Here is a 15,402-nt window from a genome sequence, read left to right on the forward strand (position 1 = left end):
TGAACCCAGCCTGAAGGGAGCTAGTGCGCCACAGCTAGCCGGGAGGGTGTCCGGGAAAAAGTATGCACCTGGCTAAGAGGCAAGAGAATTTTTCTGGCCTCTTTGTTTCCTGGTGCGTGAGGAGAGGGGATTAAGAGCACTGCTTAAAGGAGCTCCAAAGACGGGCGCAGGCCATGGCTATCAGCGCGGACCCCAGAGACGGGCATGAGACGCTAAGGCTGCTGCTGCAGCCACCAAGAAGCCTGTGTGCAAGCACAGGTCACTATCCACACTGCCCCTCCCGGGAGCCTGTGCAGCCCACCACTGCAAGGGTCCCATGATCTAGGGACAACTTCCCTGGGAGAACTCACAGTGTGCCTCAGGCTGGTGCAAAGTCACAATGGCCTCTGCCGCTACAGGCTCACCCCTCGTCCGTACCCCTCCCTCCCCACTGCCTGAGTGAGCCAGAGCCCCCGAATCAGCTGTTCCTTTAACCTCGACCTGTCTGAGCGAAGAACAGATGCCCTCAGATGACTTACACGCAGAGGTGGGTCAAAATCCAAAGCTGAACCCCGGAAGCTGTGCAAACAAAGAAGAGAAAGGGAAATTTCTCCCAGCAGCGTTAGGAGCAGCGGATTAAAGCTCCACAATCAACTTGATGTACCCTGCATCTGCAGAATACCTGAATAGACTACGAATCATCCCAAATTGAGAGGGTTGACTTTGGCAGCAAAGATATGTATATATTTTTAATTTTTCTCTTTTTCTGAGTGTGCATGTGTATGTTTCTGTGTGTGATTTTGTCTGTATAGCTTTGCTTTTACCATTTGTCCCAGGGTTCTGTCTGTCCATTTGTTTCTTTAAATTACTTAAAAATTTTTTTCTTAATAATTATTTTTTATTTTAATAACTTTATTTTATTTTATCTTCTTTCTTTCTTTCTTTCTTCTTTCCTTCCTTCTTCTTTCTTTCTTTCTTTTCTCCCTTTTATTCTGAGCTGTGTGGATGACAGGCTCTTGGTGCTCAAGCCAGGTGTCAGGGCTATGCCTCTGAGGTGGGAGAGCCAAGTTCAGGACACTGGTCCACAAGAGACCTCCCAGCTCCAAGTACTATCAAATGGTGAAAATCTCCCAGAGATCTCCTTCTCAACGTTAACACCCAGCTCCACTCAATGACCAGCAAACTACAGTGCTGGACACCCTATGCCAAACAACTAGCAAGACAGGAACACAAACCCATCCATTAGCAGAGAGGATGCCTAAAATCATAATAAGGTCATAGACACCTCAAAACAGACCACCAGACGTGGACCTGCCCACCAGAAAGACAAGATCCAGCCTCATCCACCAGAACACAGGCACTAGTCCTCTCCACCAGGAAGCCTACACAACCCACTGAACCAACCTTACCACTGGGGACAGACACCAAAAACAATGGGAAATACGAACATGCAGCCTGCAAAAATGAGACTCCAAACACAGTAAGATAAGTAAAATGAGAAGACAGAGAAACCTATAGCAGATGAAGGAGAAAAGTAAAAACCCACCAGACCTAACAAATGAAGAGGAGATAGGCAGTCTACCTGAAAAAGAATTCAGAACAATGATGGTAAACATGATCCAAAATCTTGGAAATAGAATGGCAAAAATACAAGAAACGTTTAACAAGGACCTAGAAGAAATAAAGAGCAAACAAACAATGATGAACAACACAATAAATAAAATTTAAAATTCTCTAGAAGGAATCAATAGCAGAATAACTGAGGCAGAAGAACGGATAAGTGAGGTGGAAGATAAAATAGTGGAAATAACTGCTGCAGAGCAAAATAAAGAAAAAAGAATGAAAAGAACAGAGGACAGTCTCAGAGACCTCTGGGACAACATTAAACGCACCAACATTCGAATTATAGGGGTTCCAGAAGAAGAAGAGAAAAAGAAAGGGACTGAGAAAACATTTGAAGAGATTATAGTTGAAAACTTCCCTAATATGGGAAAGGAAATAGTTAAGCAAGTCCAGGAAGCATAGAGGGTCCCATACAGGATAAATGCAAGGAGAAACATGCCAAGACACATATTAATCAAACTATCAAAAATTAAGTACAAAGAAAAATATTAAAGGCAGCAAAGGAAAAACAACAAATAACATACAAGGAACCCCCATAAGGTTAACAGCTGATCTTTCAGCAGAAACTCTGCAAGCCAGAAGGGAGTGGCAGGACATATTTAAAGTGATGAAGGAGAAGAACCTACAACCAATACTACTCTACCCAGCAAGGATCTCATTCAGATTTGATGGAGAAATTAAAACCTTTACAGACAAGCAAAAGCTAAGAGAATTCAGCACCATCAAACCATCTTTACAACAAATGCTAAAGGAACATCTCTTGGCAGGAAACACAAGAGAAGGAAAAGACCTAAAATAACAAACCCAAAACAATTAAGAAAATGGTAATAGGAACATACATATCAATAATTACCTTAAATGTAAATGGACTAAATGCTCCAACCAAAAGACACAGATTGGCTGAATGGATACAAAAACAAGAGCTGTATATATGCTGTCTACAAGAGACCCACTTCAGACCTAGGGACACATACAGACTGAAAGTGAGGGGATGGAAAAAGATATTCCATGCAAATGGAAATCAAAAGAAAGCTGGAGTAGCAATTCTCATATCATACAAAATAGACTTTAAAGCAAAGACTATTACAAGAGACAAAGAAGGACACTACATAATGATCAAGGGAACAATCCAAGAAGAAGATATAACAATTGTAGATATTTATGCACCCAACACAGGAGCACCTCAATGCATAAGGCAAATACTAACAGCCATAAAAGGGGAAATTGACAGTAACACAGTCATAGTAGGGGACTTTAACACCCCACTTTCACCAATGGACAGATCATCCAAAATGAAAATAAATAAGGAAACACAAGCTTTAAATGATACATTAAACAAGATGGACTTCATTGATATTTATAGGACATTCCATCCAAAAACAACAGAATACACATTTTTCTCAAGTGCTCATGCAACATTCTCCAGGATAGATCATATCTTGGATCACACATCAAGCCTTGGTAAATTTAAGAAAATTGAAATCATATCAAGTACCTTTTCTGACCACAGTGCTATTAGATTAGATATCAATTACGGAAAAAAATCTGTAAAAAATACAAGCACATGGAGGCTAAACAATAGACTACTTAATAACAAAGAAATCACTGAAGAAATCAAAGAGGAAATCAAAATATACCTAGAAACAAATGACAATGTAAACACGATGACCCAAAACCTATGGAATGCAGCAAAAGCAGTTCAAAGAGGGAAGTATATAGCAATACAATCTTACCTTAAGAAACAAGAATCATCTCAAATAAACAACCTAACCTTACACCTGAAGTAATTAGATAAAGAAGAACAACAAAATCCCAAATTAGTAGAAGGAAAGAAATCATAAAGATCAGAAATAAATGAAAAAGAAATGAAGGAAATGATAGCGAAGGTCAATAAAACTAAAATCTGGTTCTTTGAGAAGATAAACAAAATTGATAAACCATTAGCCAGACTCATCAAGAAAAAAAGGGAGAAGAGTTAAATCAATAGAATTAGAAATGACAAAGGAGAAGTAACAACTGACACTGCAGAAATACAAAAGATCATGAGAGATTACTACAAGCAACTATATGCCAATAAAATGGACAACCTGGAAGAAATGGCTAAATTCTTAGAAATGTGCAACCTTCCAAGACTGAACCAGGATGAAATAAAAAATATAAACAGACCAATCACAAGCACTGAAATTGAAACTGTGATTAAATATCTTCCAACAAAAAAAGCCCAGGACCAGAAGACTTCACAGGCAAATTCTTTCAAACATTTAGAGAAGAGCCAACACCTAATCTTCTCAAACTCCTCCAAAATATAGCAGAGGGAGGAACACTCTCAAACTCATTCTATGAGGCCACCATCACCCTGATACCAAAACCAGACAAAAATGTCACAAAGAAAGAAAAGTACAGGCCAATATCACTGATGAAAATGGATGCAAAAATCATCAACAAAATACTAGCAATCAGAATCCAACAGCACATTAAAAGGATCATACACCATGATCAAGTGGAGTTTATGTCAGGAATGCAAGGATTCTTCAATATACATAAATCAATCAATGTGATACACCATATTAACAAAGTGAAGGAGAAAAACCATATGATCATCTCAATAGATGCAGACAAAGGTTTCGACAAAATTCAACACCCATTTATGATAAAAACCCTCCAGAAAGTAGGCATAGAGGGAACTTACCTCAACATAATAAAGGCCATATATGACAAACCCACAGCCAACATTGTTGTCAATGGTGAAAAAATGGAACCATTTCCACCAAGATCAGGAAAAAGACAAGGTTGCCCAATCTCACCACTATTATTCAACATAGTTTTGGAAGTTTTTGCCACAGCAATCAGAGAAGAAAAAGAAATAAAAGGAATCCAAATCGGAAAAGGAGAAGTAAAGCTGTCGCTGTTTGCAGATGACATGATACTATATATAGAGAATCCTAAAGACACTACCAGAAAACTACTAGAGCTAATCAATGAATTTGGTAAAGCAGCAGGATACAAAATTAATGTACAGAAATCTCTTGCATTTCTATACACTAAAAATGAAAAATCTGAAAGAGAAATTAAGGAAACACTCCCTTTTCCCACTGCAACAAAAAGCGTAAAATATCTAGGAATAAACCTGCCTAAGGAAACAGAAGACCTGTATGCAGAAAACTATATGACACTGATGAAAGAAATTAAAGATGATACAAACGGTTGGAGAGATATACCATGTTCTTGGACTGGAATAATCAACATTATGAAAATGACTATACTACCCAAAGCAATCTACAGATTCAATGCAATCCCTATCAAACTATGAATGGCATTTTTCACAGAACTAGAACAAAAATTTCACAATTTGTATGGAAACCTGAAGAACAAAAGCAATCTTGAGAAAGAAAAACGGAGCTGGAGGAATCAGGCTCCCTGACTTCAGACTATACTACAAAGCTACAGTAATCAAGACAGTATGGTACTGGCACAAAAACAGAAATATAGATCAATGGAACAGGAAAGACCAGAGATAAACCCACGCACATATGGTCACCTTATTTTTGATAAAGGAGGCAAGAATGGAGAAAAGACAGACTCTTCAACAAGTGGTGCTTGGAAAACTGGACAGCTAGATGTAAAAGAATGAAATTATAACACTCCCTCACACCATACACTAAAATAAACTCCAGATGGATTAAAGTCCTAAATGTAAGGCCAGACACTATAAAACTCTTAGAGGAAAACATAGACAGAACACTGTATAACGTAAATCACAGCAAGATCCTTTTTGACCCATTTCCTGGAGAAATGGAATAAGAACAAAAATAAACAAATGGGACCTAATGAAAGTTAATAGCTTTTGCACAGCAAAGGAAACCATAAACAAGACAAAAAGAGAACCCTCAGAATGGGAGAAAATATTTGCAAACGTAGCAACTGACAAATGATTAATCTCCAAAATACACAGGCAGCTCATGCAGCTCTATATCAAAAAAACAAACAACCCAATCAAAAAATGGGCAGAAGACCTAGATAGACATTTCTCCAAAGAAGATATACAGATTGCCAACAAACACATGAAAGGATGCCTAACATCTCTAATCATTAGAGAAATGGAAATCAAACCAACAATGTGGTATCAACTCACAGTGGTCAGAATGGCCATCATAAAAAAACCTATAAGCAGGCCTCCCTGGTGGCGCAGTGGTTGAGAATCCGCCTGCCAATGCAGGGGACATGGGTTCAAGCTGCGGTCCGGGAAGATCACATGTGTGGCGGAGCAACTAAGCCCGTGCACCACAACTACTGAGCCTGTGCTCTAGAGCCCGCGAGCCACAACTTCTGAGCCCACATGCCTAGAGCCTGTGCTCTGCAACAAGGGAAGCCACCTCACTGAGAGGCCTGTGCACTGCAATGAAGAGCAGCCCCCACTTGCTGCAACTAGAGAAAACCCGCGTGCAACAAGGAAGACCCAACACGGCCAAAAATAAATAAATAATAAATAAATAAATAAATTAAAAATATCTATAAGCAATAGATGCTGGAGAGGGTGTTGAAAAAATGGAACCCTTTTGCACTGTTTGTGAGAATGTAAATTGATACAACCGCTATGGAGAACAGTATGGAGTTCCTTAAAAAACTAAAAATGGAACTACCATATGACCCAGCAATCCCACTACTGGGCATATACCCTGAGAAAACCATCATTCAAAAAGAGGCATGTACCACAATGTTCACTGCAGCTCTATTTACAATAGCCCAGACATGGAAGCAACCTAAGTGTCCATCGACAGATGAATGGATAATGAAGATGTGGCACATATATACAATGGAATATTACTCAGCCATAAAAAGAAATGAAATTGAGTTATTTGTAGTGAGGTGGATGGACCTAGAGTCTGTCATACAGAGTCAAGTAAGTCAGAAAGAGAACAACAAATACTGTATGCTAACACATATATATGGAATCTAAAATCAAAAAAAAAAGTTTCTGAAGAACCTAGCGGCAGGACAGGAATAAAGATGCAGACGTAGAGAATGGACTTGAGGACATGGGGAGGGGGAAGGGTAAGCTGGGATGAAGTGAGAGAGTGGTGACATGGACATATATACACTACCAAATGTAAAACAGATAGCTAGTGGGAAGCAGCCACATAGCACAGGGAGATCATCTCGGTGCTTTGTGACCACCTAGAGGGGTGGGATAGGGAGGGTGGGAGGGAGACGCAAGATGGAGGAGATATGGGGATATATGTATATGTATAGCTGATTTACTTTGTTTACTTTGTTATAAAGCAGAGACTAATGCATCATTGTAAAGCAATTATATACACCAATAAAGATGTTCTAAAAAAAGCAAAGAAAACAGTCGTATGTGGGGTGATTCTAAAGGATGTAGGATTTCTTTATGAGGTGATGAAAATGTTCTAAAATTGACTGTAGGATGTTGCATATATCTGTGAATATTCTATAAACTATTGAATTGTATACTTTAAATGGGCTAATTTTATAGTATATGAATTATATCTCAGTAAAAGTTAAAAAAAAACAGAAGGGAAGAAGTAAAACTGTCACTATTTGCAGATGACATGATATTTTTATGTAAAAAACCCTTAAGTCTCCACCAAAAAGCTATTAGAATAAATGAACTCAACTAATTTTCAGGATTCAAGATTAATATACAGAAACCTGTTGCTTTTCTATACACTAGTAATGAACTATCAGAAAGAGAAAGTAAAAAGCCAACCCTGTTTAAAAATCACATTAAAAAGAAGAAAATAACTAGGAATAAACTTGACCTATGAGGTGAAAGACCTATACTCTGAAAAGTATAAAACACTGATGAAGCAAACTGAAGATGATACAAAGAAATGGAAAGATATCTTGTGCTCTTTGAGTGAAAGAATTAATATTTGTTAAAAAGCCCATACTACTCAAAGCAATCTATAGATTTAATACAATCAATCCCTATCAAAATACCAATGACATTTGTCACAGAACTGGAACAAATAATTCTGAAATTCTCATGGAACACCCTGAATTTCCAAAGCAATCTTGAGAAAAAAGAACAAAGCTGGAAGTATCACCCTCCCAGACTTCAAACTATACTACAAAGTTACAGTAAGAAAAACAGCATGGTACTGGCACAAAACTGACACATAGATCAATTAAACAGAATAGAGAGTCCAGAACTAAACCCACACACTTATGTTGAATTAATCTATAACAAAGTTGGCAAGAATATACAATGGAGAGAAGACAGTCTCTTCAATAAGAAAACTTATTGGGAAAACTGGGCAGCTACATGTAAAACAATGAGATTAGAACCACTTACTCACATCGTATGCAAAAATAAACTCAAAATGGATTAAAAACCTAAATGTAGACCTGAAACAATAAAACTCCTAGAAGAGAATATAGGCAGAACACTCTTTTACAAAAATCATAGCAATTGTTTTTTGTTCTGTCTGTTAAGGCAAAAGAAATAAAAGCAAAAATAAACAAATGGGACTTAAGTAAACTTAAAACCTTTTGCACAGCAAAGAAAACCATTAACAAAATGAAAAGAAAACTGACAGAATGGCAGAAAATATTTGCAAGTGATATGACCAACAAGGGGTTAATATCCAAAATATATAAACAGCTCATAAAACTCAGTATCAAAAAACCAAACAACCCAATCAAAAAACGGACAGAATACTTGCATAGACATTTTTCCAAAGAGGACATACAGGTGGTTAACAAGCACATGAAAAGATGCCCAACACTGCTAACTGTTAGAGAAATGGAAATCAAAACAATGAGGTTATCACATCACACCTGCCAGAGTGGATATCATCAAAAAAGTCTATTAATAATAAATATTGGCGAGGATGTGGAGAAAAGGAAACCTGTGTATACTGTTGGCAGCTATGTAAATTGTTACAGTTACTATGGCAAACAGTATGGAGGTTCCTCAAAAAATTTAAAAAAGAACTACCATATGACCCAGCATTTCCACTCCTGGGTATATAACTGGAAAAAAAAATAAAAACACTAATTCAAAAAGATATACGCACCTCAGTGTTCATAGCAGCACTATTTATAATGATCAAGGTATAGAAGCAACCCAAGTGTCCATTAGCAGAGGAATGGATAAAGAAGATATGGTATATACACACAATGGATTATCACTCAGCCATAAAGAAAAATGAAATTCTGCCATTTGCAGCAATGTGTCTAGATCTAGAGAATATTATGCTTCATGAAATAAGTCAGACAGAAAAAAGCAAATTCTATGTGATATCACTTGTATATGAAATCTAAAAAATAAAACGAATGTATATGCAAAAGAGAAACAGACTTACAGATATAGAAAACAAACTAGTGGTTACCAGTGGGGAGAGGGAAGGGAGGAGGGGCAAGATAGAAATATGGAATTAAGTGATATAAACTACTGTGTATAAAATAGATAAGCAACAAGGATATACTGTACAGCACAGGGAATTATAGCCATTATTTTGTAATAATTTTAATGGAGTGTAATGTATAAAAATACTGGATCACTATGTTGTACATCTGAAACATATTATAAATCAACTATACTTCCATTAAAAATTAACCATAAAAAACTGAGGTTTTGGTAACCTTTTTATATAATATCTCTAAAAATTAACAATGTAAAATAAACAAGTAACAACATTCCAAGTAAAGCATCTCAGAAAGCAGCTGTAGGGAAATATGCAGACCCTGCTGATATGGGACAGTATAGGTTTTCATTGCTGATTACAGCAATGAGCAAATATAGCTCTTTGAAAAACAGGTATTATTTAAGTTACAAAGAATTAGACAATATGGGAAAGCTAATTTAATAGTTGCTTGTTTAAGAGACATTTTCCTTCCCTTCCCTAGCTGTCTTCTGTATATCACACCCATATGACAAATAGCCCTTGCCCTTCAGGTCCAAGAGGCTGGATTTTAGTCCTAAAAGTGTGATACTGTGCAAGGCATTTAAACTCTCTGAACCTTCACTCTTCCTCATCAAAATAGGGTTAATAACTTTTCATAAGGTTTGTGGATTAAACAAGGTAAGGCATGCAAAGTTCCTGCCATATAGCCTGGCATGTGTGCTCAGTGCCCAGTAAGTATCTTTCCTCCACCCTTCATTTTAAGAAAATAGAAAATATACATGTCTTGTTACCTTATGACTTTAAATGTGCCCTCTTGGTCAATCCTCATAGCACTCCCTTCAACAGATAGATCTTAAACAACTTTCAAAATACCAACTCCAAAATGTTTTTCAGTAGTTCTCAAAACTGCGAAATAAACAGCCACTATTTAAAAGAGGGGTGGTGGGAAATAACATGGATTAACTAAAGCACAAGGGCTCAGTGGTCATCTGAGGACTTAAGTTACAAAAATGCAGTACCAAAAATAAAATGCTGCCTCTTCTGGCCATCACTCACAACAATGCAATTGCAAAGACGATTGCAAATTTGGTCACATGTCAAGTGGAAAGTTAAAAAACTGGCCATCCAAGTAGGCCAGGTTAAGTTAGTATTAATTTTAAAAGTCATTTTGAAAATTAAAACATGAAACTTTCCAGTCCTCAAAGCACTTATGGATTCCCTGAAAAGATGTCATCATAGATACCAAAGTGTGAAAACAAAGCTTCATAGGAACAGCATTTTGTATTTTTCTAAAAAGCATATTCAAGTCTTCAGGGGCTAGAGCTGAAACTGAACTGTATCACATTTTACAATTAGCATCTTTATCCCTATTTAAAATGCATTTTAATGCAAGTAAAAATCACTGCTTTGAAGAAAGCAGGGTAAAAGGAATGATGAAAACACAGTTCACTTTATACTTTATTCCTATTTCTGAATTTATGTTTTGCTGTCTTTTCGCAATCATTGCTTGGGAATTTGGGTGATCCAGGGTCATAATCAAACCTATGCAACTAAGCCAGAGATATGACAGAACGTATCCCCATGTATAAGGAAAGAGGGAACGGTAGGAACTGCGGTGAACTAAAGAGGGGGCAACCTCCATTCAGTTCCCAGTTAGGATAACCAAGAAAACACATGAATCAGTGTTCCAAATCTTCTATTTTTTATTTTATGTGAAAACTAGAATTTCACATAAAACTTGATTTTCCAAAGATGCAACAATTTCAATTAAAAAAACAAAGCACTATGCAAACTAAAGAAAACATAACTGTGAGCCAAATTCACCTTCAGACCCAATTGTGACTACCAATATTTAGGGACAATTGAGTTTGGGATGGAGAAGCATAATGGAAGTTGAAGGAGATTACAAACAGTTTAACTCACAAATTTGGAATTTATACCTTAAGTGCATTTATCTTAGCTTAAGTCTATATATTTATATCCAGTTATCTGACTAGACATCTCTACTTAGATGTCCAAAGAATTTGCAAACTCATTAATCTAATACTGTTTTGTGGTTTCCATCCCCTTGATATCCTCCAAATCCACAATCATCTGATTTTTGCATTGTCATTGTTTTAGTCCAGGCTTTTTTCATTTTCACCTGCCCTGTTGGGAGGACCTCTTGCTACACTTCAATCAGTTCCTACCCGCTCTTAAGTTTTATCTAAGAAGTCAGCTGAATTTTGTCAGTCCCCTATTTAAAATCCCACAATTACCAATTGACCTCAGATAATAAAAGTCCAAACCTGTGACCCTAGCCTACAGGATCATTCATGGTCTGGCCTCAGCTCACTGCTCCAGCCTCATCACTCCCCAGTCTTCCCCATTAATCCTCTCTGCCTTGATCACTCTGAACACAAGTGTAGTTGGCCCAGGGATACCAGATTCCTGTGGGTCAGACTTACAGCGATGAGTCAACCTCATCTGAACTACACTGAGAGTGGAGTGAGGGTGATTTTTCAAACAAAAATAGGGGATGCTATTACCAGATAAAGACAGTGATTTCTCTCCTACTTGAAATGTATTTGGACATACAGACTCCATCACTTAACAATACTGTGATGATGAGGCTTATCTACGGAATTTATACACTAGGTATGTCTGTAGATCCAGATGTAAAGTTTTAACATCGATGGTATCTGCTTTAGAAAATTTGCTCCCCAGATATGTCAGTTCTCTCTTGTCTCTTTGCCATTTGTAATGCAGCTCCCTCTTCCTATAATATACTTCTTTCTCTTTGACGGTCCCCCTTGTCTTCAAGATTTGGCTCGTGTCACCTTCTCAAAGGAAGCTTCCCTTCCTCTAATCTTAGATGTTCCTCATGTGAGCGTCCCTAGCGCTTTGTGCTTAACGATCAGGGCCTTTATATGACGACAAGAACTAACCCTTATCATGGAATTCTGGCACAGGGCTTAAGGGTTCAATAAACATTCAAAGAATGAAGGAACAATAAATGACCAATTTATATTTAATAAAAGCTAGCTACCAATCCAGTTAATCCCATGTAATGCTATATCATTCACCTTCTAAAAAAGAATGACTACTCCCTGCCCCACCTCCACATACACACACACACACACACACACACACACACACACGTGTACACACACATGCTCCCCGGCATACCCCATCTCCTCACCTTACCAGGGGTAAATAGAACCAAACTGCTGGGTGGCCCACAGAACCTACCTATCTCCACATGGGTTGGAAAATTTAAGTGTTTGCAATCCACAGTCCTAGCACAACAACATGAATGCACATGATCTCAACAATGATATCTGGTGGTTTATTTTGACCGAGGCTTATTTACTCTAAATTGGATAAGGGTTAACTTAATTACAGACATCTTACAGTTAAGTGGCTCAGTGATCACTGCCTGGAATGATCCTTATGTCTTGGTGTCTATCAACACATACAAACCACCCATCAGGTCACTAATTGGCACACTCCATAGAAGTCTCTAGAGAGAAGCTAAGAAACTAAGCACTCTCTAGCTTCAGTGTACTCTTGAAGCATGTTTTCCCTGGAGATCAGAGCTGTCAAAGGGCACTTTGATCAGGGGAGACCATCAAGGCTCCTCCTCACTTTCCGTATGTCAGGATTTTTAACAGATACACAATACTGTACTAAATCCAATGTCATCGCTTTGATACTTATGAGGAAGCAAAATAAAATGGGCAATTAAAAATCTATGAAGGTCAATTGATTTTCTCTACTAGCAATTATGCCTTATAATTGTTTGCTGAAAGAGGGACTGGCATTTTACAAAGCTAATGATTGGCTGGGATTCTGTGCTTGCTGAATCTCTGTGGATTCAGAGTTTGGGTCTGGATAAAAACCAAGAGGTGAGCAGCATTTGAGAAGCCTCTCCAAAGCCTTTCATCTAGAAGCTGGCTGGTTAGCTCACGAGGTTTCTGACATTTCCCCCCTTCCAACCAGGCTGGAACCCCACTGTAATCAAAATTCACAATGTTCCAGAACCTAGACTTTGGTCCTCATTAAAAACCCAACAGACAAAAAAGTCCAGGAGGTCTGCTAGCCAAACCTTTTCACACGGCAGGGAAGGTGTGCATTCGGTTTTATTTTTAAGTTAGCAGACTAGGTCGGGAATCATTTTGAAGTCTGATGAAAGACTAAGAGCCCATGTTTCATCTTCTGATTAATCCAAAATTAAACAATTCAGAGATTTTGATAGCCTAGGCTTTTTTTTTTAAACAAATATGACAGATAATAAATAGCCTTCTCTAGTACACATAGAAGGACACAGTGTGTTTGCCGGCAGGCTCTTGATGGACCATTCTTCAGCTTATTCTAAGATCAGATAGTAAATCGCAATTTCCTTTTTAAACACTTACAATTTTCACCTCTCACTGAAACCAAAGTGTGTGTATTCTACTACTTAGACATTACTTACCTGCTGCTCATGTTCCCAGTAATAACCTATCTTGACATTTTAAAAACATTTTTGAAGAAGCGGGCACCTGATTTATGTAAGCCTTCTAGTACATGAAAGGGGAAAGGAATTAGGCATCTTTGGCAAGGCTCATTAGTTGCATTTGAGTTAAACATACATCTTTGGAGAATAACAAGGTATTCTGCATTTTCCAAGTATTTTTCCCCTAAATCAAGACTTGAAAATTAAAAGATTTTTAAAATAATAAATGATCAATCCCAAAGGAAATAAATGGGAACCTCAACACACCAAGCAAGATCATGGCTGTTTCAGGGAGAGAGAGGACTAGCCCTCTACATAAAGTGCCTGTCACCACCTGACTTTAATAGCCCCCTTCTGTGACCACCGTAGTCCTCTTCACCACTGGTCCCACTGACCATCCACCTCCAAGCACAGTAAGGAACTCCATCACTCAGGTCCCCACAGGAGTTTGTCTACATCCTCTTTATAACTCATCACAATGCATTGCGATTATTTGCTTCCTTGAACATCTTCCCCACAGTCTGTCATCTCCCCAAGGACTAGGACTTAATTGTCTTCATTCCCAGCATATAGCAGAGCACCCAGTACATTTATTTGCATATGCATTTGTTTATTTACACCTTGACTCTCTGCAAAAGAATATTTTGAGGTGCTTTATAGAACAGAGGTATTTATAATTTGAAGGAATAAAAGATAAATCCATAAATAAAAGAGCAGAGTAAAAATAAAAGGCAGTTAGTCAGTGCCTGGGACAGCTGCAAGAGTCTATCAGTCAGGGTCTCAGCAGAAATCTGATGGGACATTCAAATGGAATCCATTAAGGAGAGTTTGGTAAAGGGAATGTTTGCAAAGGTATTGAAAAGATTTAAGAAATGGAAAAAGTGGGTAGTGGAGTGCCTCTGGGAAGATAACAGAGTCAACTCCACCAGTTTTTACTACTCTAGACCTGAAGCGTAAGGACAGGAGTGGTTGGTTACTAGAACCCAGAGAAAGAACTCTAAGGAAAGGCCACCTGACAGGAACTGTGGACTTACAAAGGGACGTAGCTAACCTGCAGTGTCCAAACCTGCAGAGTTCATGGAATAAGTACCTAATCTCTCTCTCTTCCCAGCTTTAGATCTCTTTCTTGGTACCCCTCATGGGCCAAATCTAATGGAAGCCCAAGGACAGAGAGTCTCCTGAATACAGTCCATATGGGTCAGGTCCTAGAGTCCAAAGCTGTGTGCAGGAAAGAGGGGTAAGGAGAAGACATCTAACACATAGTATGGGCTTGCTAATTCGGTTACAGACATACTAACAACCAGCCAGGACAAAATGAGAAACATAATTAGTTCCAAAAATCAGAACATTTACCACTAATAATATGTCAGTTGTTTATGAAAAACCTGAGATAAAAAGCTCCATGGGAACCTCTAAGAGTGACTTTCACAGAGTTCCTTCTTGTAGCCTATGCCTGGAGGCACACCGTGGGCCCAGTATACAGAGCAGTTAAGAAGTAACTTCACAAGGTCACCATAATGGGTTATAAACCTACCCGTTTCATAGCTTGATAATCTAGGGGTAAATGTTAAAGAACCTGGAGGAAACGTCAAACTGATTATCTTTAATGTAATTCTCCAAGAATACTGGTCACTTTGTTCTTAACAAAGATTTTGATAAAAGTTGAACACACAATTAACATACCCTGGCAAAACCAAGGGTTACATATGAAGGATAAATCTGCAGGCTTCAGTAATCAAATGAATGGAAGATAAGGCCAGTTCCTTTTGTGAAATGTAAGATGCCTAACCCAGATGTGCATCTGAATAGATGTCCAACACACACACACACACACACAGAGTCAAGCTGGCACAAGACTCTTTGAAAAGACTCCATCAACATTTGGTTTAAAAAGCAGATATTGAAACATGCAGAGAATGGGCATACTTCCAGTTTGTGCTTTCTTTATCT

This window comes from Mesoplodon mirus (assembly GCF_964341445.2).
Source record: "Mesoplodon mirus genome assembly, chromosome: 1".
Lineage (NCBI taxonomy): Eukaryota > Metazoa > Chordata > Mammalia > Artiodactyla > Ziphiidae > Mesoplodon > Mesoplodon mirus.